The sequence below is a fragment of the Ictidomys tridecemlineatus genome, chromosome 10 (assembly GCF_052094955.1).
Source record: "Ictidomys tridecemlineatus isolate mIctTri1 chromosome 10, mIctTri1.hap1, whole genome shotgun sequence".
NCBI classification, from domain to species: domain Eukaryota; kingdom Metazoa; phylum Chordata; class Mammalia; order Rodentia; family Sciuridae; genus Ictidomys; species Ictidomys tridecemlineatus.
The window spans coordinates 52,689,181-52,712,966 of NC_135486.1; the positions used below are offsets into that span (position 1 = coordinate 52,689,181).

Here is a 23,786-nt window from a genome sequence, read left to right on the forward strand (position 1 = left end):
GGTACTCAATAAACATTTGTTGGATAAATGAATTGTTTTTAATCTTTGTGGGTGCATATACATAAAAAGCTATAAGACACCAATATTCTCAACTGCAAGTATACTACTACACCAATACCAAAACTCAAAACAAGTCACTAGGGTAAAAGAGATACAACTGTGTATATGGTGATTTATGAAGGTATCAGATTATTCCAGTTCATGCTACTTCTTAACAGACATTCAAAGTCTCAACTTTACAAGTTAGCCCTTATTATCTTTGTTTATTACTGTTAACCATTTAATGTTTTACATCATTGTCTCCCTTGTATCTCTCCTGTTTAACATCTATCATCATTTTCCATTAATAATAACAAAATAACAAAACTAACTTTTATTTTTGGAAAGCTTACTCTGCATATGATACTGGGTCAAGAAATTACATGTGCAACCTCATTTAATCCTTACACCAATCTAGAGTAGGTTCTAAAATTCCCACTTAAGAAATTAGTAAACTAAGTTTAGAGAATTTAAATTACTTATAGTCATATAATTAATAAGCAATACCACCAGGATATGTATCCTGGTTATCTGATTACAGAACTCATGTTCTTTTCAACTGTAAATATAATCATAAAGAATAGTTACAGACAAAAAAAACTTACAACTATAAATAGTCATAATGAACAGTTCTATAGGTACTGAGAATTCTTCCCATTCGTTATGTCTACAATTTTGATACCTTCTGACATTTTAATGGGGATTGTAGTATTTGTGGAAATCATTGTTCTGTATTTTTAAAAACTATTCTATGAGTGATCAATTTCTGTTCAAAATTTTTATCAAAAAATGGGGGAAAAATAAGTCTCTTTAACATGAAACGAAAAATACCACAAAGAATTTACTGAACAGTCAGAGGTATTAGGAGCAATAGTCAAAACTTAAAATTTGGTACAGCACAGACATCAACTATTTGAAACAATGACTATAAAAATATAATATGCCCACACCTGTGTGCCTTTATGGACTAACAACCTGCACCATCAAAGGTGAATCATGCACTATAACTTCAAACTTCTTTTACTTTCTCATGAATCCCAGGAGAGCCAGAGTAAAAGAGTTTTTAAATAATAAATGCCTAAATAAATGTCTTTTCAGACCCTACTACTAGATTATGCAGACATATTAGGGCCTAGTTATAGTAATGAGAGGAAGCAGGCTAATTAAAAGCTTTTGACACCTGAAGCAGGGGTAGCAGGCCAAAGCAGCAAGCTTTCACAACAAGCTCTGAAGCCCAGAAGCCTTGAAGCTGCCGGAGCAAGGCTGGAGCAGGCAGAAGCGGTGAGCCACCAGGAAACTGTGGACAGGTAACACCCAGGGCGTAAGTTAAAGGTTTTCCTGAAAGCAAAAAGGAAAACCCAGCGTTAAGTTAAGCAGTAACTGACAACAACTGAGTTGTAGAGAGAAGGTTCTTAAGTCACAGAGATGCTGAATTTCAATTATGTCTTGCTCCTAATTGTTTCCCGTGATTTATGCATTTCTTGTAGGAGTTACATATACTATGCATGTGTTTTCATGGTTTGGTTTTTTGGGTTTTTTTGTTTTTTTCGGGTTTTTTTTGTTGTTTTGTTTTTTGTTGTTGTTGTTTTGTTTTGTAAAAGCACAGTTGAAAGAAATGTTTCTATCCAATATCCATGCAAAAGGAAGCCTATCCACTGGGCCTAAAAACCTGTTTACAAATTCCTGGTAGAATGCAAGTACCTGGAGGAAATCACTATCTGTTTAGGGTCTTAACATTTCTAAAACTATTAGTTGATAAACACCACAGGGTATGTAAGCTCAGCAGAGATGTTTTTATCAGGATTGAATAAGCACTAAAGCTCAAAATCCAGCCAGTACTACTTTTATATACAAAATTAACTGTCTTAAAATAACAGAGTAGACTATAAGCAATCTGTTGCTTTTTACATATGCAAATTAATATCCATACACAGCAAGAAGATACCCAATAAAAAGAAAAAAGATACCTTTTATCAGTCATGCATTAAGTACTATGAAATGACTCCTGAGGTCTAACTGACACTGACCTGTGACCAGGCAGGACTTAGTCCTACTCAACTGACTTCTGGACTGTCTGCTGCTGCTAACTCCCCAGCTTTGCACCCCATTCTTTCAAGCATCATCACTGAAGAGCAAACCTGGCCATCCTAACTATCTGCCTCACTTAACCTAATGAGTAACTGTAATTCTCCAGTGCCCTATCCTTTTGTTTTTTTCTCCAGTCCCTTTTATGAATTATATTCTGTAAGGATTTTTAGCATTGCTTCCTTTTTTTCCATAGTTCAATCTCAGTTGAGCCTTCAAAGCAAACTGTGTAGTCTCACCATTTATTCTTTGTCATTCTCAACAGACTTTTGCCAATCTTCTAAAATGCCCTGTGTCACCTTGATATCATACCTGTCCTCTCCACTCTTCTTCAGACAATGACCAGGTGGCCTACTTCATAGCTAATAAATCCTTCACATTCCCCCATGCCATTTTTAAATGTTTCTATATTTCCATTTATCCTTATCTCTTTCTCTTTTGAACCCCAGGAAGAGGTATCCCTACCACTTTTCAAAGTTAACAGTATCTACCACTTTTCAAAGTTAACAGTATCATTTCAGATTTTGATCCCAAGACTCTCCTCTTCTTTCCCTTTTTGTCCCTGTTGGATCCAAGACTTCTTTCCTGACTTCAATCCCCCTTTCTCCTGATTCCTGGATATTAACTGAAAAACTTTTCTGAGACCCTTCTCCACCCATGAACAAAACTTAGTTTTTAATAGAATTCCAATAAATAAGAAATAAACAAAAACTTTAACAACATTCCACCTTTCCTTAGGGAACTTATATCCCTTTTCCATATATCATTTCTCCATAGAGCACATTTTCAACAAGCAGTATACCCTTACTTATTCTACTTGCTCACATTTATTTTCTTCTCAATCTCTTTCAATCTAGTTTCTGTATCACTTTATTCAATCTAGTTTGTATTTCACTTCATTAGACTGAAATTATTCTTTCAAAGACCAATAATGAACTTCTAAGTTCCAAATAAAATATACTATTCTGGTTGCTTCAACCACTCTTCACTATTGGACACTGAAGGGAATCATTTCCTAGTTTTTCTTTTTCTGAAAACTGTTAAATATTGTTTCCCCAAGGATCTCTGCATCACCTGTTAATGTCTCTTCCCTTCCTGACATGTATTATCTGTTCCAAAAGCCTCAACTAATACCTCTATGCTGACAATTTCTAACTCCTTATTTCTTAGACCTATCTTTCTAGTTGATTTCTAGTCCTCTTTCTAGAATATTCACAATTGTCTTCAATTTAACAAGCCAAAAACATATATACCAAATTCATTTACTCAATCTAGAGATCACTGATCTATGAATTCTATCTTTAACTCATTCCTGACATACGTAACTGGGGAAGAGAGGAAGAAATTCAAGGAATCCTTAACACATAAAAGTTGGTGTCTGATTAGATAAAGGGAACTAGAGAGTGAGAAATACAGAACTTGTCTTTGTTTTCTTCTCTATTCAACCCTTCCTCAAGACTATCATCAATTTTATCTATCATTTCTCTGCTTTTTTAGTATTTAATAGAATTCCAGCTACTATAAAATTGGAATAATGTTCCTCAGCATAGCAATACCAGGTCATTCACTACTTTGCCCAAGTAACTTTCTAATTCTCTTTTATCATCAACAAAAACCCTATCTTCCGGTCAGTCACAAGAGCACCCAAACAAAAAGAAATACACTTAAAAGAAAAGGTAATTCTTGGTTCTAATAGAATATATTATAGAAAATTTATAAAATTAAAGTATAAAGAAAAATAAATACAACACTTTTGGATTAGAAGACTCATCTAAAATCACATAATCTTTTCTATGTTCTTTAAACCAACAAATCCTCTTTTGGGAAACTTATTCTTAGAAAAACATTTGAAATGCAGTGAAAGCATTATGTACAAAAACACTATGGAGGGCATTTATGATACTGGGGGAAAAAAAGAAAAACCTATATACTTTGTTCTTTCATTCTACAAACACATACTGAACACCCACTGTGTACAAGACATCGTTGTAGATGCTGGGGAATTGCAGAATGCTGATGGAGGGGAAATCATTATATTCATGGAGCATGTATTGTTTAACAACCCAGAAATGGAACTATGGAACATCCACATAATGTGCTTTGTATACAGCCATAAAAATCAGGTTTACAGGGGCTGGGGTTGCGGCTCAGCAGTAGAGCGCTCGCCTAGCATGTGCAAAGCCCTGAGTTTGTTTCTCAGCACCACATAAAAATAAATAAAGTAGAGGTATTGCATCCAACTATAACTAAAAATTAATAATTATTATTTAAAAATCAGGTTTACAAAGAAACATTTTAATATACAATAAAAAGATAAAATGGTAAAGAAACCTCATTAGATATTTACAAAACTATTCCAATTTTATTACCTATGAGTAAAAACAAAATTGGAAAAATTCCCCCAAAATTGTGGAAGTAGGTACTAATGCTATGAACCTCTCTCTTGCTGAGTAGACCGCAAACCTAAACAAGGGCATGGAATATAACAGAATTATAGTGGATGTTTAATAAGAATTACTTTCATTAGCAAATATGATGGTATAAAAAAAAAAGAACTTATTTTTCCTATCTATTTAATACTCAACAGGAAAAAGTACAGTAAGTACTAAATATAATGGAGAAAGTCACTCTCTGCCCTTGCAGAGATTACAGTCTACTGGTAAAGACAAACATTAAACTCAAATAAGAAATTTAGGGGTTGGGGGTGTGGCTCAAGCGGTAGCGCGCTCACCTGGCATGCGTGCGGCCTGGGTTCGATCCTCAGCACCACATACAAAACAAAGATGTTGTGTCCGCCATAACTAAAAAATAAATATTAAAAAATTCTCTCTCTCCCCCTCTCTCACTCTCTCTTTAAAAAAAAAAAGAAAAAGAAATTTAACAAATACTAGGAAGAAGTTTTTAGGTATTCTCATCTTCCCCAATATATAAAAGTGTCTGATATCTTTATTCCCATGTGTATAAACTCATTCATCCTTTTGTCTTTTATTCAGTTCTTCCATGGATTCACTAATTCCTGACATTGACTCTTCATATCCAAATAGGAAATTATTTTAATGAAGAAAGAGGTGATGACAAATATATTTTGTCAAGTAGGGGCCTTAAATACAATGCATTAGTCATTTCAAAGTATTTGAAAACTTGTGTCAAAAGACATCAGAGCTCAGACAAAGTCACTTTGCTTTTTTTATTATTATTATTTTTAATGTTGCCACCTTTTTCTTCTCAAACTTCAATTTAGAAGGGGGTGGGAAAATTCTTCCTCAAAAGCAGGAAAGGCTTAGCATCAAGAGGCAAATAAGGAAAACAAAAGTTAGGAATTCCCTTTCACTTCTGCTCACATGACAAATTCATATGGATAAGGACTCAAGACATGCCTTCAGGAAACTGAACTGAAAGCCCCTATTTCAACATCACTCTGTTCTACTACACTACCAAGTAGGTGTGTAAGGCTTGCTAAAACCTCAATTCTACTATCTGGATACATATACTTTGAGATCCAAAGTTGAGAACCAAGGTTTGCATCTGGAAAAAAGTAGTTGGACATCTCCAGATTGGCCTTAAATTCAAGTCCCCCGCCCCCCCCCTTTTTTTTTGGTACCGGGACTGATCTCAGGGGTACTCGACCACTGATCCACATCCCCAGCCCTATTTTGTATTTTATTTAGAGACCAGGGTCTCACTGAGTTGCTTAGTGAGTAACTGTGCCTTGCAGTTGCTGAGGCTGTCTCAGCCTCCCAAGCCACTGGGATTATAGGCTGGGCCCCTCCCTTTTTAACAGAAGATCCTGGTATCTTTGAACTTGTTCTGGTTCCAACATACTATTTAAAAATCCAGAGGCAAAGGGATGCGAGTAATTTGAACCTCACCTCATCAGACTCTAACAGGATAAAAGGATAGCCCAGAAATCCAAAGTATCAAAAGATTTGAGACACAAGAACTGAAGACATTTATGAATGATGACATTATATAGAGTCAGAACCAGGAAGGAATCGGGGTTCTCAAAAGATGTAAACATTAAAGAACCTCAGCTGTGAAAGACAGCCAAAAAGTAATAATTACTGAAGAACCAGGAAAACTGACTTTTGATGTTTTCTTCTTCTTAAGTTAGTATTTAGAGACCGTTTTGAGATGGTAAGTTAAGAATCTTCTTTATCTTCTTCTCACCCTCAAGCTCATGAGATGGCATAAAAATACAAGTTTTAAAGGCATAAGCCATCATAACTAAGAAAAATAATAAGACCAACATCAGCTGGTTAAGATACAGTATTTTAAAGAATTCATGGAATCTAGGATGAACACAATAGGGTTAGACAAAGAAGTGTCTAATGGAGAAATCACAGCCCAAATTTTATAGCAGAATAAAAGTAATACACAAATGTAAGAGCAATTAACTAGAAAGTTTAAATATATATGTAGGCATACATGTGTACATTTACATATACATGTGTGTATGTGTATATATATCTTGGTAAGTTTTCTTTTTCTTAAGTTTTTTGGGTGTTTCTTTGTATATGATAAGAATACGTACTATCAGTAAGCTATACCACCAGCACTACTATCAGCACTTTTTTTTTTTTTGAGAGAGAGAGAGAGAGAGAGAGAGAGAGAGAGAGAGAGAGAGAGAGAGGAGAGAGAGAATTTTTAATATTTATTTTTTAGTTTTCGGCGGACACAACATCTTTGTTTGTATGTGGTGCTGAGGATCGAACCCGGGCCGCACGCACGCCAGGCGAGCGCGCTACCGCTTGAGCCACATCCCCAGCCCCAGTATCAGCACTTTTAAGATACCATTTTCCATTATCTTCAAATTTCATCACTTCTGGTGAGAAGTAAATTGATTTCTCATTGCTTTTTTAAAATTACTTGTTCTTTTTTCCTATAGATATTATTAAAGTTTCTCTACCCTTGATATTCAAAAATTTTATGATGATGTGCCTGGATATAATGTTCATATTTATCCTGTCATGAGCTATAGAGCCCCACAAATTTATACATAGATTTATTTTTTAATTATCTTTGAAAAATCTCAACCATTATCTCCTCAAATTTTATGTCACATTCTCCCTTCATCTCTCTTCTAGAACTATAAATACAACCAAGTTAATTTTTCACTATATCTAATATGAATCAACTTTTAAAAATTTCCATCCACTTATTTTCTGTCCATCTAGGCTTTAGTCTGGCTATTTTCTACTAACCTATTTTCCAGTCTACTAATCATCTCTTAAGTTTGCTATGTCTGTGAAAACTATCAAATTTTAATTTAAATCACTGTGTGTTTAATTTCTAGGGTACAGTAAAATCACCTTAATCCAATCTGGAATTGATTTGATTAGAGCTGAGTTTTAGTCTTATGAGGGCTGGCCCATTTCCATTTGTCCTTACACATAAAGAACAAATACAGCCCTTCAGAAATCCCAGGGATATTCAACAGAGTCCTTCTCTTTACTGAAACCTAAATTCTACTTTTTGTTTTCACTGCAAGATTTTAGCTTCTTGCCACTGCCTAATTAATGTCAACTGCCTCCAAGAGAATGGCAGAGCTGGGTGTGGGGGGTTCACTTCTTAATAGACTTAATTCTACAATTCTTTGTTCCTTCACTTATTACTAATTCATAGCTCTTATGTCTTCAAATAAATGAATTTGTATTTTTTAAAACATTTGTTTTTTAGTTGTAGGTGGACACAATACCTTTATTTTATATTTATGTAGTGCTGAGGATAGAACCCAGTGCCTCACACATGCTAGGCGAGCGCTCTTTCCTCTAAGCCACAATACCAGCCCAAATGAATTTGTATTTTAATCAAGGTTTTCTAATTCTTTTCAGCAGAAAAGCGTGTATAAGCAACCATGTCATAATCAAAATCAAAAGTTCCATAAAAATTATACAGTATGTCAAATTTCAGTAAATCCAAGATCCATTTCCCAAAGGTACCTCTGGCCACCTTTTCTATTGATGGTGCTGACTACCAGCCCAACCAGGCCCTATTTATACTCCTACAAATAAACTGTTTGGCCTCCATCGTGCCAACATGAACTATGTAAATGGGCTGATTCCCTGGACAGGCCCAAATTGCCTAAGGGATTATAGTTTGCTAAGAAAAAAGGGTCTGCTTAAATATATGGGAATAGTGGCCAAACTGCCTAACTATTAAATTAAAAAAACATCATTGGGGCTGGGGTTGTGGCTCACTGGTAGAGCACTTACCAAGCATGCGTGAGGTACTGGGTTCAATCCTGGCACCACATAAAAATGAAACAAAATAAAGGTATTGTGTCCATCTACAATTTGTATATATATATATATATATATATATATATATATATTTTTTTTTTTAAAGACATCATTGATAGAGTTCCTGCAGCAATTCCTGGGAATCTGGAGATATGGAAACCATTTCTGAACAGGTGTGCAATCACACCAATGGAATATTATCATGGAGATGTCTACTGAAACCATGCTCAAACCATGAGGGTCATACCTCTGAGGTCATAACTTAAGTCTAGAAAGAGCTGTGATCTGATGTCCTCTATGTTTCTCATGTAGGTCACAGATTCCTTTCTATTCCCCCATACTTTGTCCCTTTTGCACACTGCCACTTCCCTTCCCACCCACACAGGAAGAAAGTAATTCAAGTTGGGAATGGCACCAGAAGATCTAAGAAATGACCATCTCCCAAATTAACAAGTTAATTTTAACTCCCAAAGAACACCTGGAATGTAGCCTTTGAATAATCAACTCTTTACAAACCCCTGTGGTCCTCTGCTAGAAAGGCAATAAAACTTCTTTTTCCTTTTTCTCAAAACTATGTCCATGTTACTGGACTGACACTAGGGATAAGGACTGAGTTTTCAGTAACATTATCATTTAGCATAGTTTCATTCCTAGGTATTTATCAAAAGGGGAAAAAAAATAGTTCTACAAACACTTGTAAAAAAGTATTCAAATATTTACATCATGTTTATTCCTTATAGCAAAGAAAAAAGACTGGAATAAAAGAACTTGTGATTGCCTGACTTAGGCTTACTGAGTGACCTATGAGTACTTATCAGTGAACTGAAATGGATGAAAGTTAAGCAGCTTGTGAATTCATTGTTATTCAATAAATTCTGACATTGTGGAAAGACACAAATACATTCTGTTTATGTTAATAGCACAACTTACTTACTACATTGAGCCACCTCCCAAGCTCCAAGGAGGGGAAGAGGGCTGGAGATTAAATTGATCACCAGTGACCAATGATCTAATCAATTATGCCTAAGTAAGGAAGTTTCCATAAAAACCCAGACAGAAAAAGATACAGTGGCACATGTCTGTAATCCCAGTGACTATGGAAACAAAAGGATCACAAATTCAAAGCCAGACTCAGCAACTTAGCAAGACCCTCTCTCTAAATAAAATATATTTTTATTATGCTCAGTGGTAAAGTGCCCCTGGGTTCACTTCCTGGTACCAAAAAAAAAAAAAAAAAAAAAAGCACATGAAAGAAGATGGCACCTCTGGAGAGATGCTTATGGAAACTCCATGCCTTTTTCCTATAAAACCCTCACACACATCTCTTCATACATATCCTAAAAAGCCAGTAAACATTCAATAGTGTTACCTTGAGATCTGTTGGCTGCTTTAGAAAATTCACTGAAACCCAGGAGGGGGTTAAAGGAGCTTTGATTTATAGCCAGTTGGTCATAAGTTCTAGGGATCCCAAAATGCTACTGTCATTTGAAGCAAGGGACAGGCTTGTTGGACTATGTAGCAGTGTCCCTGTAGCATACGCTTATTAGGTCTTTAGGGAATAGACCGAGAAGGGAAATAGCTGGGTCAAATGGTGGTTCCATTCCCAGCTTTCCAAGAAATCTCCATACTGCTTTCCAAATTGGCTGCACCAATTTGCAGTCCCACCAACAATGAACAAGTGTACCCTTTTCCCCGCATCCTATCCAGCACTTGTTGTTGTTGGACTTCATGATGGCTGCCAATCTTACTGGAGTGAGATGGTATCTTAGGGTGGTTTTGATTTGCATTTCTCTGCCTGCTAGCGATGGTGAGCATTTTTTCATGTACTTATTGATTGATTGTATGTCCTCCTCTGAGAAGTGTCTGTTCAGGTCCTTGGCCCATTTATTGATTGGGTTATTTGTTATCTTATTGTCTAATTCTTTGAGTTCTTTGTATACTCTGGATATTAGGGCTCTATCTGAAGTGTGTGGAGTAAAGATTTGTTCCCAGGCTGTAGGCTCCCTATTTATCTCTCTTATTGTTTCTTTTGCTAAGAAAAAACTTTTTAGTTTGAGTAAGTCCCATTTGTTGATTCTAGTTGTTAACTCTTGCGCTATGGGTGTCCTATTGAGGAATTTGGAGCCTGACCCCACAGTATGTAGATCATACCCAACTTTTTCTTCTATCAGACGCCGTGTCTCTGATTTAATATCAAGCTCCTTGATCCATTTTGAGTTAACTTTTGTGCATGGCGAGAGAAAGGGATTCAGATTCATTTTGATGCAAATGGATTTCCAGTTTTCCCAGCACCATTTGTTGAAGATGCTATCCTTCCTCCACTGCATGCTTTTAGCCCCTTTATCAAATATAAGATAGTTGTAGTTTTGTGGATTGGTTACTGTGTCCTCGATTCTGTACCATTGGTCCACCCACCTGTTTTGGTACCAGTACCATGCTGTTTTTGTTACTATTGCTCTGTAGTATAGTTTGAAGTCTGGTATCGCTGTACCGCCTGATTCACACTTCCTGCTTAGCATTGTTTTTGCTATTCTGGGTCTTTTATTATTCCACATGAATTTCATGATTCTTTTATCTATTTCTACAAGAAATGCTGTTGGGATTTTGATTGGCATTGCATTGAACTTATAGAGGACATTTGGTAATATCGCCATTTTGATGATGTTAGTTCTGCCTATCCATGAACAGGGTATATTTTTCCATCTACTAAGGTCTTCTTTAATATCTCTCTTTAGGGTTCTGTAGTTTTCATTGTATAAGTCTTTCACCGCTTTTGTTAGGTTGATTCCCAAGTATTTTATTTTTGGGGGGGATATTGTGAATGAAGTAGTTGTCCTCATTTCCGTTTCAGAGGATTTGTGGCTGATATACAGGAATGCAATTGATTTATGCCACTTTGCTGAATTCATTTATTAGCTCTAATAGTTTCTTTGTAGACCCTTTTGGGTCTGCTAGGTATAGAATCATGTCATCTGCAAATAGTGATAATTTAAGTTCTTCTTTTCCTATTTTTATGCCTTTAATTTCTTTCGTCTAATTGCTCTGGCCAGTCTTTCGAGGACTATGTTGAACAGAAGTGGTGAGAGAGGGCATCCCTGTCTTGTACCAGATCTTAGAGGGAATGCCTTCAATTTTTCTCCATTCAGAATGATGCTGGCCTATGGCTTATTGTAGATTGCTTTTACAATGTTGAGGTATGTTCCAGTTATCCCTAATTTTTCTAGAGTTTTAAACATAAAGGGATGCTGTACTTTGTAAAATGCTTTTTCTGCATCTATCGAGATGATCATATGGTTCTTATTTTTAAGTCTATTGATGTGGTGAATAACATTTATTGATTTCCATATATTGAACCAGCTTTGCATCCCAGGGATGAATCCTACTTGATCATGGTGTATAATTTTTTTGATATGTTTTTGAATCCGATTCGCCAAAATTTTATTGAGGATTTTTGCATCTAGGTTCATTAGAGATATTGGTCTGTAGTTTTCTTTCTTTGAAGTGTCTTTGGTTTGGGCATCAGGGTGATGTTGGCCTCATAGAATGTATTTGGAAGTTCTCCCTCTTTTTCTATTTCCTGAAATAGTTTGAAAAGTATTGGTGTTAGTTCCTCTTTAAAGGTTTTGTAAAACTCTGCTGTATACCCATCCGGTCCTGGGCTTTTCTTAGTTGGTAGTGTTTTGATGGTTTCTTCTATTTCCTCTATTGTTATTGGTCTGTTTAGGTTGTCTGTATCCTCCTGACTCAATCTGAGCAGATCATAAGACTTAAGAAATTTATCTATGCCTTCACTATCTTCTATTTTATTGGAGTATAAGGATTCAAAATAATTTCTGACTATCTTCTGTATTTCTGAAGTGTCTGTTGTGATATTGCCTTTTTCATCCCGTATGCTAGTAATATGGGTTCTCTCTCTTCTTCTCTTTGTTAGTATGGCTAAGGGTCTGTCGATTTTATTTATTTTTTCAAACAAGAGCTTTTAGTTTTGTCAATTTTTTCAATTGTTTCTTTTGTTTCGATTTCATTAATTTCAGCTCTGATTTTAATTATTTCTTGCCTTCTACTTCTTTTGCTATTGTTTTGCTCTTCTTTTTCTAGGATTTTGAGATGAAGTATGAGATCATTTATTTGTTGGTTTTTTCTTTTTTTAAGGAATGAATTCCAAGCAATGAATTTTCCTCTTAGAACTGCTTTCAATGTGTCCCATAGATTCCGATATGTTGTGTCTGTGTTTTCATTTAACTCTAGGAAGTTTTTAATTTCCTCTTTCAAGTCTTCTAAAACCCATTGATCATTCAGTAACCTATTGTTCATTCTCCAAGTGACGCATGATTTTTCCTTCCTTCTTTTATCATTGATTTTCAGTTTCATTCCATTATGATCAGATAAGATGCATGGTATTATCTCTACTCCTTTATATTGTCTAAGAGTTGCCCTGTGACATAATATATGATCTATTTTTGAGAAGGTTCCATGTGCTGCTGAGAAAAAAGTGTAGCTACTTGATGTTGGGTGGTATAGTCTATATATGTCAATTAAGTCTAGGTTGTTAATTGTGTTATTGAGTTCTATAGTTTCCTTATTTAACTTTTGTTTGGAAGATCTGTCCAGTGGTGAGAAAGGTGTGTTGAAGTCTCCCATGATTATTGTATGGTGGTCTGTTAGACTCTTGAACTTGAGAAGAGTTTGCTTGACGAACATAGCTGCACCATTATTTGGGGCATATATATTTATGATTGTTATGTCTTGTTGGTGTATGGTTCCCTTGAGCAGTAGGAAGTGTCCTTCTTTATCCCTTTTGATTAACTTTAGCTTGAAATCTATTTTATTAGATATGAGTATGGACACTCCTGCTTGTTTCCGCAGTCCATATGAGTGTTATGATTTTTCCCAACCTTTCACCTTCAGTCTATGTATATCGTTTCCTATCAGATGCGTCTCCTGTAGGCAGCATATTGTTGGGTCTTGTTTTGTGATCCATTCAACTAGCCTGTGTCTCTTAATTGGTGAGTTTAAGCCATTCACATTTAGGGTTATTATTGAGATATGGTTTGTTCTTCCAGCCATATTTGTTTATTAATGTTACTAAACCTGATTTGTTTTCCTCTTTGATTACTTTCCCCCCTTTACTGTCCTACCTTCCCCTGTTGGTTTTCAATGTTATTTTCCATTTCCTCTTCCTGTAATGTTTTGCCAAGGATTTTTTGAAGAGATGGTTTTCTAGCTGCGAATTCTTTTAACTTTTGTTTATCGTGGAAGGTTTTAATTTCATCTTCCATCCTGAAGCTTAATTTCACCGGATACACGATTCTTGGTGGGAACCCATTTTCTTTCAGTGTTTGAAATATGTTATTCCAGGATCTTCTGGCTTTCAGAGTCTGTGTGGAGAGATCAGCTGTTATCCTGCTTGGTTTACCCCTAAATGTAATCTGCTTCCTTTCTCTTGTAGCTTTTAAAATTCTCTCCTTATTCTGTATGTTGGACATCTTCATTATAATGTGTCTAGGTGTGGATCTCTTATGATTTTGCACATTCGGCGTCCTGTAGGCTTCTAGGATTTGGGATTCTGTCTCATTCTTCAAGTCTGGGAAGTTTTCTCGTATTATTTCACTGAATAGATCGTTTATTCCTTTGGTTTGGAGCTCTGTGCCTTCCTGTATCCCAATGACTCTTAAGTTTGGTCTTTTAATATTATCCCATAATTCTTGGATGTTCTGCTCATGGTTTCTTAGCAGACTTGCTGAGCTGTCTATGTTCTTTTAAAGTTGAAATACTCTATCTTCATTGTCTGATGTTCTATCTTCTAAGTGATCTACTCTGCTAGTAGTATTCCCAATTGAGTTTTTAAGTTAGTTTATTGCTTCCTGCATTTCTAGGATTTCTATTTGTTTGTTTTTTATTACCTCTATCTCCCTGTGAAATTGATCTTTTACTTCCTGGATTTGTTTATGTAGTTCCTTGTCAATGTGATCTTTCATTGTCTGATTTTGCTGTCTCATGTCTTCCTTGAGACTCCAGATCATCTGAAGCATGTATATCCTGAACTCTTTATCTGACATTCCATCTGTTGCAGCTATTACCTCTTGTAAAGTTGAGTTGACCTGCATTGCTTGTGGTCCTTTCTTTCCTTGTCTTTTCATACTGCTCGCGTTTCTTTCTGCTTGGTGAAACTGTTGTGTTTTTGAAATTTACCCCCTATTTATTTATATTGCTCTTGTATAGTTGGGAAGTCTCCCTTGCAGGGCGAGTAGTGGCTGTGCTCCTCCTCTAATTAGGGTGGTCTGTCTACCATGCTGGTCGGTGGCAGGTCTGCCCCCCCCCCCCCGCAGGCGTGGATGGCGGCTCTGCCCTGCCCCAACTCCAATTGTGGTGACGTAACTACCACGCCCTCGAGTTGTTGGTCCTGATCCGGATGTGGGCGGCGGCTCTGCTCGATCCCCACTCCAATTGGTGTGACGTGTCTACCACGCTGGCAGGCCTCTAGACCTGTTCCGCCAGTGGGTCGCAGGTCTGCCCACCCTGCGGGCTCGGGCGGCAGTTCTGCACAGCCCCCACTCCGAATGGGGGTACCTGACTGCCTCTCCAACGGGTCGCTGAGCCCCCTCCGGACACGGGCGGCGGCCCTGTTCCACCTCCACTCCAACCAGTGTGACGTGACTGCCTCGGTGCTACGTGTCCCCCACGCTGCCAGGCTACCAGGCCTGTCCTGCCAGTGGGTTGCAGGTCTACTACCTTGTAGGCTCAGATGGCGGCTCTGCACAGCCCCTACTCCAAATGGAGTTACTTGGCTACCGCGCCGTCGGGTCGCTGGTCCTACTCTAGGCGTGGGCGGCTACTCTCTTCCACCCCAGCTGTAGTTGGGGTGTCGTGATACCACACCAGCGGGTCACTTGGCCTGCTCTGGGTGCAGGCGGCAGCTCCACTCTGCCCCCCCGGCCCCCACAGCACCCAGGAGGACTCTGACCGAGAAGCAGTCACCACAGGTTCCCCAGCCCTAGGCCAAAGCAGTTTCGGGAGCCAGAACCCAGCCTCTCCGATCCCGATGCATGCTCTGCTGGGGGCTGGCTCCAAGGAGCGCCCCCCCGCGGGTTCCCCAGCCCCAGGCCAAAGCAGCTCCGGGAGCCAGAGCCCAGCCGCTCCAAGCTCTCCAAACTCAGTGCACGCTCCGCTGGGCACAGGCTCAAAGACGCAGTCCCCGCGGGCTCCCCAGCCCCTAGCCAAAACTGTTCCGGGAGTCAGAACCCAGCCGCCCCGAGCTCAGCGCACGCTCCACTTGGAGCTGGCCTCCACACGCAGTCTCCACAGGTTCCCCAACCCTGAGCCAAGGCAGCCCCAGGGACCAGAATCCGGCCACTTAAAGGCCAGCGCATGCCTTGCCAGGAACGAGCCCCCAGGAGTATTCTCCACAGGTTCTCCAGCCCCAAGCCTGAGCGATCTGTCTGGGAGACGCAGGCAAATACCAGCCTGAAATCACCTGTTCCGTAGCTGAATGCGCTGAGATCAGTAGAAAACAGGGGTAATTACATCATTTCTCCAAGATGGCGGCTGCTGTCCTCCTCCGTGGTCCGACCGGTGTCGGGAACCGAACTGGACCGCTTCTCTCCTCTGTCTCAAAGCCGGAACTCAGCACTAAGCGCAGCCATTGTACCACTGGCGGGAGCCCCCAGAATCCGCATCGCTGCACCCCCGCTCCGGCACCTCGTCGCTTCCCGCGAGTGCCACAGACTCCAGCTGAGGGGCGTTCCCCGGATCAGGCAATGCGACCCTCCGTGCGGAGAAATCTCGAAGAAATTGCCCTCGACCGAGCTCCCATAGCCGAACCTCGCACGATGGAAATCCGTCCACTAGATTCTGGAGCACCTCAATTTCACTGGAAATTCCCAACAAGCTAGCCTTCAGCCGTTTCACCTCGTCTTTCTCCCACTCAGTGACGCTGCGCACTGGGATTATGCACTCCCTTCACCGCCATCTTCCTTATCTCTATCGCTATTGGGATTTTGATTGGCATTGCATTGAACCTGTAAAGTGCTTTTGGTAATATGGCCATTTTAATGATATTAATTCTGCCTAGCCATAAGCAAGTATATCTTTCCAACTTCTAAGGTCCTCTTCTATTTCTCTCTTTAGGATTCTGTAGTTTTCGTTGTATAGGTCTTTCACCTCTTTTGTTAGGTTGATTCCCAAGTTTTTTTTTTTTTTTTTTGGAGGATATTGTGAATGGGGTAGTTGTCCTCATTTCCATTTCAGAGGATTTGTCACTGATATACAGGAATGCCTTTGATTTATGCATGTTACGCAGCACTAAAAAATAACAAGATCATAGCATTTGCAGGGAAATGGATGGCATTAGAGCAGATTATGCTAACTGAAGTTAGCCAATCCCTAAAAAACAAATGCCAAATGTATTCTCTGATATAAGGGGGGTGACTCAAAATAGAGTAAGGAGGAAAAGCATGAGAAGAAGATTACCACTAAATAGAGAAGAGAGGTGGGAGGGAATGGGAGGGAGAAGGAGAACTGTAGATGGAAGGAGACCCTCATCGTTATAGAAAATACATGTATGATGATGTGAGGGGGAAGAAAAAAAGAGAGAGGGAGTGTTATGTCACATTAGATTGGGTAGAGAGAGGTGATAGGAGGGGAGGGGCGATAGGAAGGGCAGCAGAATAAAATAGACACTAATATTGCTGTATTTATATACATGGCCGTATAATCAATGTGATCCTGCAACCTGTACACGTGGAAAAATGAGAATTCATACCCCATTTGAATCAAATGTATGATATGTTAAGATCATTGTATTGTCATGAGCAACTAATAAAAAAAAAAAAATACACCAATAAGTCACACAACCCACCCAGCTGGCTCCTGGCTTCTCAACCCCCAAATGTTCACTTGTTCCTAAGGGATATCCAAGTGATATGAAATGATATGAAAATAAGTGCTGATCTTTAAGAGGAAATACAAAATGAAATCACACACACAATAAAAGGTAACTCAATTTTTTTTTTTTATTACCAAAAATTGGTTGAAGTCAGAAAATGAGCCAAACATTAGTAAGGCTTTGAAACAACTAGGAACTAAATACACTGCCAGTGGGAGTACAAATCAATAAGCACTTGCAAAATTACTTGGCACTATATACTGAAGCTTAATATGCCTACTGTGACCCAGCAATTCCATTCTTAAGTTTATATCAAACTTAAATGAGTGCCTAAATCTCACAAAGACAAGTACAAGAATATTTGTACAAGCATTATTCTTAATTCCTATAAATATCTTGAATGTTCAACAACACTAGTGAAGCCAGATTTAAAGTCAGGTAGTCAGTGTAGTTAGGTAAATCGGTCTAATATCATATCAAGTGAAATCTAAAATGGAGGCCATGCTGAGAACGATTCCAGGGAAACACAGGACAACTCATGGAATGTTAATGAAGTCCCAGAAAGGCCCTAGGCCAAAGTTCACCCCAAAGAAATGTTAATGGAACCCAGGAAACAGCCCCCAACAGATTTGGAGATAGCCCATCCCAAGAAGTGATAATGAAGTCCTTCCTGCCCAGATTACCTGTGTCCCAACCCTTCCCCCTTACATTCCATCACCAAAACTATAAAAAGGGGAGACAAGAGCACTTCCACGGATTCCACCTCTTGGGTCCCCTTCTTCCTCCAGGAGAAGTCTTTTCTGCTGTCCTTTAATAAACTTCTAATTTCTACTCTGACCTTGCCTAGGCGTGTGCTTTTCTGGTGTTATTCTTCAACATCTGGGAAGCAAGGACTTGTCACTGGCCAACAGCGGTAACACTAGTATGAATAAATAACATATGGCTATACTCATTCAAAGAAATACTGTACACCAATGAAAAACAAGGATGGATTATAAAAGTATAATGTGATGCAAAAGACTCCATAAACAAGAGTATATAGCACCTAACTTCATTTATATAAAACTAAAAAAACAGGCAACATAAATCTATGATAGAAGTCAGAACAGAGGATTAACAAGGAACTGGTTATTCAAACAGAGAGTAAGAGCCTATCTGACTGCTATAAACAGTCTACCTTGAGCAGCACAATGGTTATACAAGTTCATACAAAATGTAATAATCCCTCAAGTCATATATTTAATTACTTTTTTAAAAATGTTAAGACCTCAAAATAAACATATTTTGGAAAAATAAAATAGACAATTTACTCACAGCAGACATACACTACAGAAATAATATAGAGAAAAATAATACAGAGAACTTCTAGGTCAAAAGGGAAATCATTCCAAGGTGAAGCATATGAATGTGAAAAAGCATGTGAATGTAAAGAACAAGAGAAAATAAAATGTTGATAAATCTGAATAAATAGGAACAGTATAATCATATCTTTTGGGATTTAAAATACATGTGGAACTGAAATAATGACAGCAATAACAAATAAAAGTAGAAATCAGGTAAATGGTAATGGGTAACAGAGATTTAGCAAAAATAGGGGTAATGTAAAACACTCCAATAATCTAAGAAAAAATAAAAAATGGAGAAAAATCATACAGAATGGACAAGATAAATGTCAATTGACTATACATGCTCCAATTAAAAGACAAAAGATTTTCAAAACAGATTGAAAACAAACATCTAACCATAGTCTACTTAACAGTAAATATGCCATAATGTTATAGAAAGCTGAAATTAAAAGAATGGGAAAAGATTTTAATGTGAATACAAATAAAGAATTACATGGCTTGGGGCTGGGGTTGTGGTCAGTGGTAGAGTGCTCGCCTAGCATGCATTAGACACCCCGGGTTCAATCCTCAGCACCACATAAATGTAAAATAAAAATATTGTGGATCAAGGAGCTTGATATCAAATCAGAGACATGGCGTCTGATAGAAGAAAAAGTTGGCAATGACCTACATACTGTGGGGTCAGGCTCCAAATTCCTCAATAGGACACCCATAGCACAAGAGTTAATAACTAGAATCAACAAATGGGACTTACTCAAACTAAAAAGCTTTTTCTCAGCAAAAGAAACAATAAGAGAGGTAAATAGGGAGCCTACATCCTGGGAACAAATGTTTACTCCTCACACTTCAGATAGAGCCCTAATATCCAGAGTATACAAAGAACTCAAAGAATTAGACAATAAGATAACAAATAACCCAATCAACAAATGGGCCAAGGACCTGAACAGACACTTCTCAGAGGAGGACATACAATCAATCAATAAGTACATGAAAAAATGCTCACCATCGCTAGCAGTCAGAGAAATGCAAATCAAAACCACCCTAAGATACCATCTCACTCCAGTAAGATTGGCAGCCATTATGAAGTCAAACAACAACAAGTGCTGGCGAGGATGTGGGGAAAAGGGTATACTTGTTCATTGTTGGTGGGACTGCAAATTGGTGCAGCCAATTTGGAAAGCAGTATGGAGATTTCTTGGAAAGCTGGGAATGGAACCACCATTTGACCCAGCTATTCCCCTTCTCGGTCTATTCCCTAAAGACCTACAAAGAGCATGCTACAGGGACACTGCTACATCGATGTTCATAGCAGCACAATTCACGATAGCAAGATTGTGGAACCAACCTAGATGCCCTTCAATAGACGAATGGATAAAAAAAAATGTGGCATTTATACACAATGGAGTGTTACTCTGCATTAAAAAATGACAAAATCATAGAATTTGCAGGGAAATGGATGGCAGTAGAGCAGATTATGCTAAGTGAAGCTAGCCAATGTTTAAAAAACAAATGCCAAATGTCTTCTTTGATATAAGGAGAGTAACTAAGAACAGAGCATGGACGAAGAGCATGAGAAGAAGATTAACATTAAACAGGGATGAGAGGTGGGCGGGAAAGGGAGAAAGAAGGGAAATTGCATGGAAATGGAAGGAGACCCTCAGGGTTATACAAAATTACATACAAGAGGAAGTGAGGGGAAAGGAAAAAATAATACAAGGGGGAGAAATGAATTACAGTAGAGGGGGTAGAGAGAGAAGAGGGGAGGGGAGGGGAGGGGAGGGAGGATAGTAGAGGATAGGAAAGGCAGCAGAATACAACAGACACTAGTATGGCAATATGTAAATCAATGGAAGTGTAACTAATGTGATTCTGCAATCTGTATACGGGGTAAAAATGGGAGTTCATAACCCACTTGAATCAAACTGTGAAATATGATATATCAAGAACTATGTAATGTTTTGAACAACCAACAATAAAAAAAAATATTGTGTCCACCTAAAACTTAAGAATAAATATTTAAATATTTATTAAATAAATATTTAATTCTTTATTTAAAAATAAAGAATTACATGGCTCTATTAATATCAGATTTTAAAATTTTATCAAAAAAAGTACTACAGAGGTAATAGAGAACATTCCATACGATAATGATAAAAGAGTTAATCAGAAATATAACTATTTGTTATCAGCAAAAACTGAGAGGAATAATTACAAAAAAAAAAAAAGCAAATCCTCTCAGGAAATGACAGATCAAGAGAAAACACAAAGAAAATGAAAAATTTAAGCAAAATTAATGATTTTGACCTGATATTTATAGAATACTACACAGCAAATCTCAAAGGACTACTATCATATAGCATATATCCTCTAACCTCTTGAAAATTATATAACTCAATGAAAATCCTCCAAATGTTTAAAAAGTGAGAAATAAGCTTCTAAATTCTCAGATGCAACACAAAACACATTTAAAATATAAAATCGCATTGGAAATGACACTGCATTTGGGGGCAAAACAATAATGAAAATACAATGTATCAAAACTGGTCAGCTGTAGCTAACATTGCTTAGAAAAAAAAATATACAGCCTTAAATGTACATTTAAAATGAGGTGATAAACCATCCATAAATGAACAGATTTTTAAAATGTGGAATATATACATAATGGCATTTTACTCAATCATAAAGAAGAATGAAATTGTAGCATTTTCTGGTAAATAGATGGAAAGAACAAGTTAAGTAAGGCAGTCAAAGAAAATCAAGAGCCATGTTTTCTACTATGTGGAAGGTAATGCAAAATAAAGGAAATGAGGGGAAAATCAGGTATCATAAAGCTACAAGAAAAATCAGTGGAGTATGAGAAAAGAGATGGAAAAGGAAAGAGGAAGGATGATAAAGGAGAGAAACTATGTAATGAATTTAACAAAATCATATTACATATAAAAAAAAATCATTTTACATATATAGTCCCTGCATATATAAATATACCACAGGGAATTTCACCTTTATTCTTAAGTAGAAAGAACCAATCAAAAATAAATAAATGAGCCGGACATGGTGGTGCACGCCTATAATCTGCAGCTTGGGAGGCTAAGGCAGGAGGATCATGAGCCTCAGCAATGGGAAGGCAGGGAGGCGCTAAGCAACTCAGTGAGACCCAGTCTCTAAATAAAATACAAAATAGGGCTGGGAATGTGGCTCAGTGGTTGAGTGCTCCTGAGTTCAGTCCCCAGTACCTAAATAAATAAATAAACAAACAAACAAACAAGAGCAAGGAAGATCAGTAAAATAAAGGAGAAGGTGGGGAGAAAGAGGAATGGAAGACTGAAATCAAATTCCATGCATGTTATGATTTTGTCAAAATGAACCCAACTACTCTGTATAGCTATAATGTTTCCAATAAAAGAAAAAGGCTAGAAACCAATGTTCTAATCCATTTCAATGAATTAGAAAAAAATACAGTAAATGAAAATCAAAGAGTAGAAGAAAATATTAAACAGCAGAAATTAATGAAGCAGAAAACAAGCTCACAGTAGCAAAATCAAAAAGCCAGAAACTAATTAATTGAAAAGAAAATAAAACTGATAAGCCCCTAGCAAGACAAATCAAAAATAAGATTAATAAATGTTCATTTGAATACACATGATCCATATGGCATTAAGTTTTGAAAACGAAATGATACAGATAAACTTACCAAAATTGACACATAACAGAAAGTAGTCTTGTTTCCATTTTTAAAAATTAAATATATTATGTTAGACTGTCTAACCAGCAACTTCCAAGCCAAATAGCTTCATAAATGAAAACCTATAAGCATGTAAGGAAAAAAACAAGAGGGAGTACTTACTTCCCTCTTCTTATGGGACCAACATAATCAAGATACCAAAATCTGAAGCAAGAAAATTACAGACCAATTTCTCTCAAGAAATAGGCGCAAAAATCTAACAAAGGGGGGGAAAAGAGATAAAAACAACAGCACATCAAATCCACTAATACATTAAAAAATAATAATAGATAATAATGAAGCTGGGCTTATTTTAGGAATACAAATTTATTTGTTCAACATTTGAAAATAAATAAATAAACATATATAATTCAACACAATAACCAAGTAAAGGAAAAAAGAATACAAGTGTCTCAAATGATGCAGATAAAAAGTATTTTATTAAAATTCAACAAAATTCAGTTGGGATTGTGGCTCAGTGGTAGAGCACTTGCCTAACATGTGTGAAGCACTAGGTTCGATTCTCAGCACCACATACCAATAAATAAATAAAATTTAAAAATTTGTCAACAACTAATAAAAATCTTTTTTTAAAAAAAATCAATAAAATTCATGATTTTAAAAGTATAATCAAGGGGCTGGAGTACATTGTAGCTCAGTGGTAGAGCACTTGCCTTGTTACACATGAGGCACTAGGTTCAATTCCCAGCACCACATATAAACAATAAGCAAATAAAATAAAAGGTCCATCAACAACTAAAAAAAATATTTAAAAAAAAAACGTATAATCAACTCAACTTGTTATGTTTGAATATGAGGTGTCCCCCAAAAGCTCCTATGTTGATGCAAGAATATTCCGAGGTAAAATGATTAGATTATGACGGTTGAAACCTAATCAGTCCATTCTAGCTTAAATGAATTAACAGGGTGATAACTGTAGGCAAGTGGGACAAGACTTTGCAGTCTTAAAAATTTGCAGTTTGGGCTAGGATTATGGCTCAGTAGTAGAGCGCTTACCTAGCACATGTGAGGCACTGGGTTCGATTCTCAGTATCATATATAAAAGAATGAATAAAATAACAATCCATTGACAACTAAAACTATATATATATTTTTTTAAAAAACTTAAATTTTGACCAAAAAGCGTTTGGAAAATAGGGGCAAAGGAAGGTGTGCTGTTAAAGACATTATGAAACTAAAAAGAAGTTAAGTACTTTTCAGATACAACAGGAAAGATGTCTTGAAGACATCACAGGAATTTGCAAGAGCATACCCATTACAGGTTCAATGTTATAGAAGGGAAAACTAAAGGAAAAAATCCTGAGGGCACATTGCTCACAATGGGAAGGGGGTGGGGTTATTTCACCATAACTGGCATTGCAGGCAGGCACTCAGAGGTGGCAGAAGCTGTGATCCCAGGAGGCTCAGCTATTGTATAAGCTGGCAGCAGACCTTGGTAGCATGCATGTGGT

General features: G+C 37.4%; 1 protein-coding gene across 22 annotated transcripts in view; it reads right to left on the reverse strand.

The window, feature by feature from the left end:
• Cdc42bpa (CDC42 binding protein kinase alpha) overlaps positions 1–23,786 on the reverse strand; it is a 311,232-nt gene that overhangs the window by 230,777 nt on the left and 56,669 nt on the right. Inside the window, exon 2 of one of the 22 annotated variants that reach the window (XM_040277551.2) lies at positions 1,220–1,377. The exons of 20 other annotated variants lie outside the window; for them this stretch is intronic. The gene's annotated coding sequence lies outside the window, so the exon portion shown is untranslated. Of the gene's footprint in view, positions 1–1,219; positions 1,378–23,137; positions 23,146–23,786 lie in introns of those variants that run through there. One more of the 22 variants, XM_078022928.1, reaches the window with a different exon arrangement.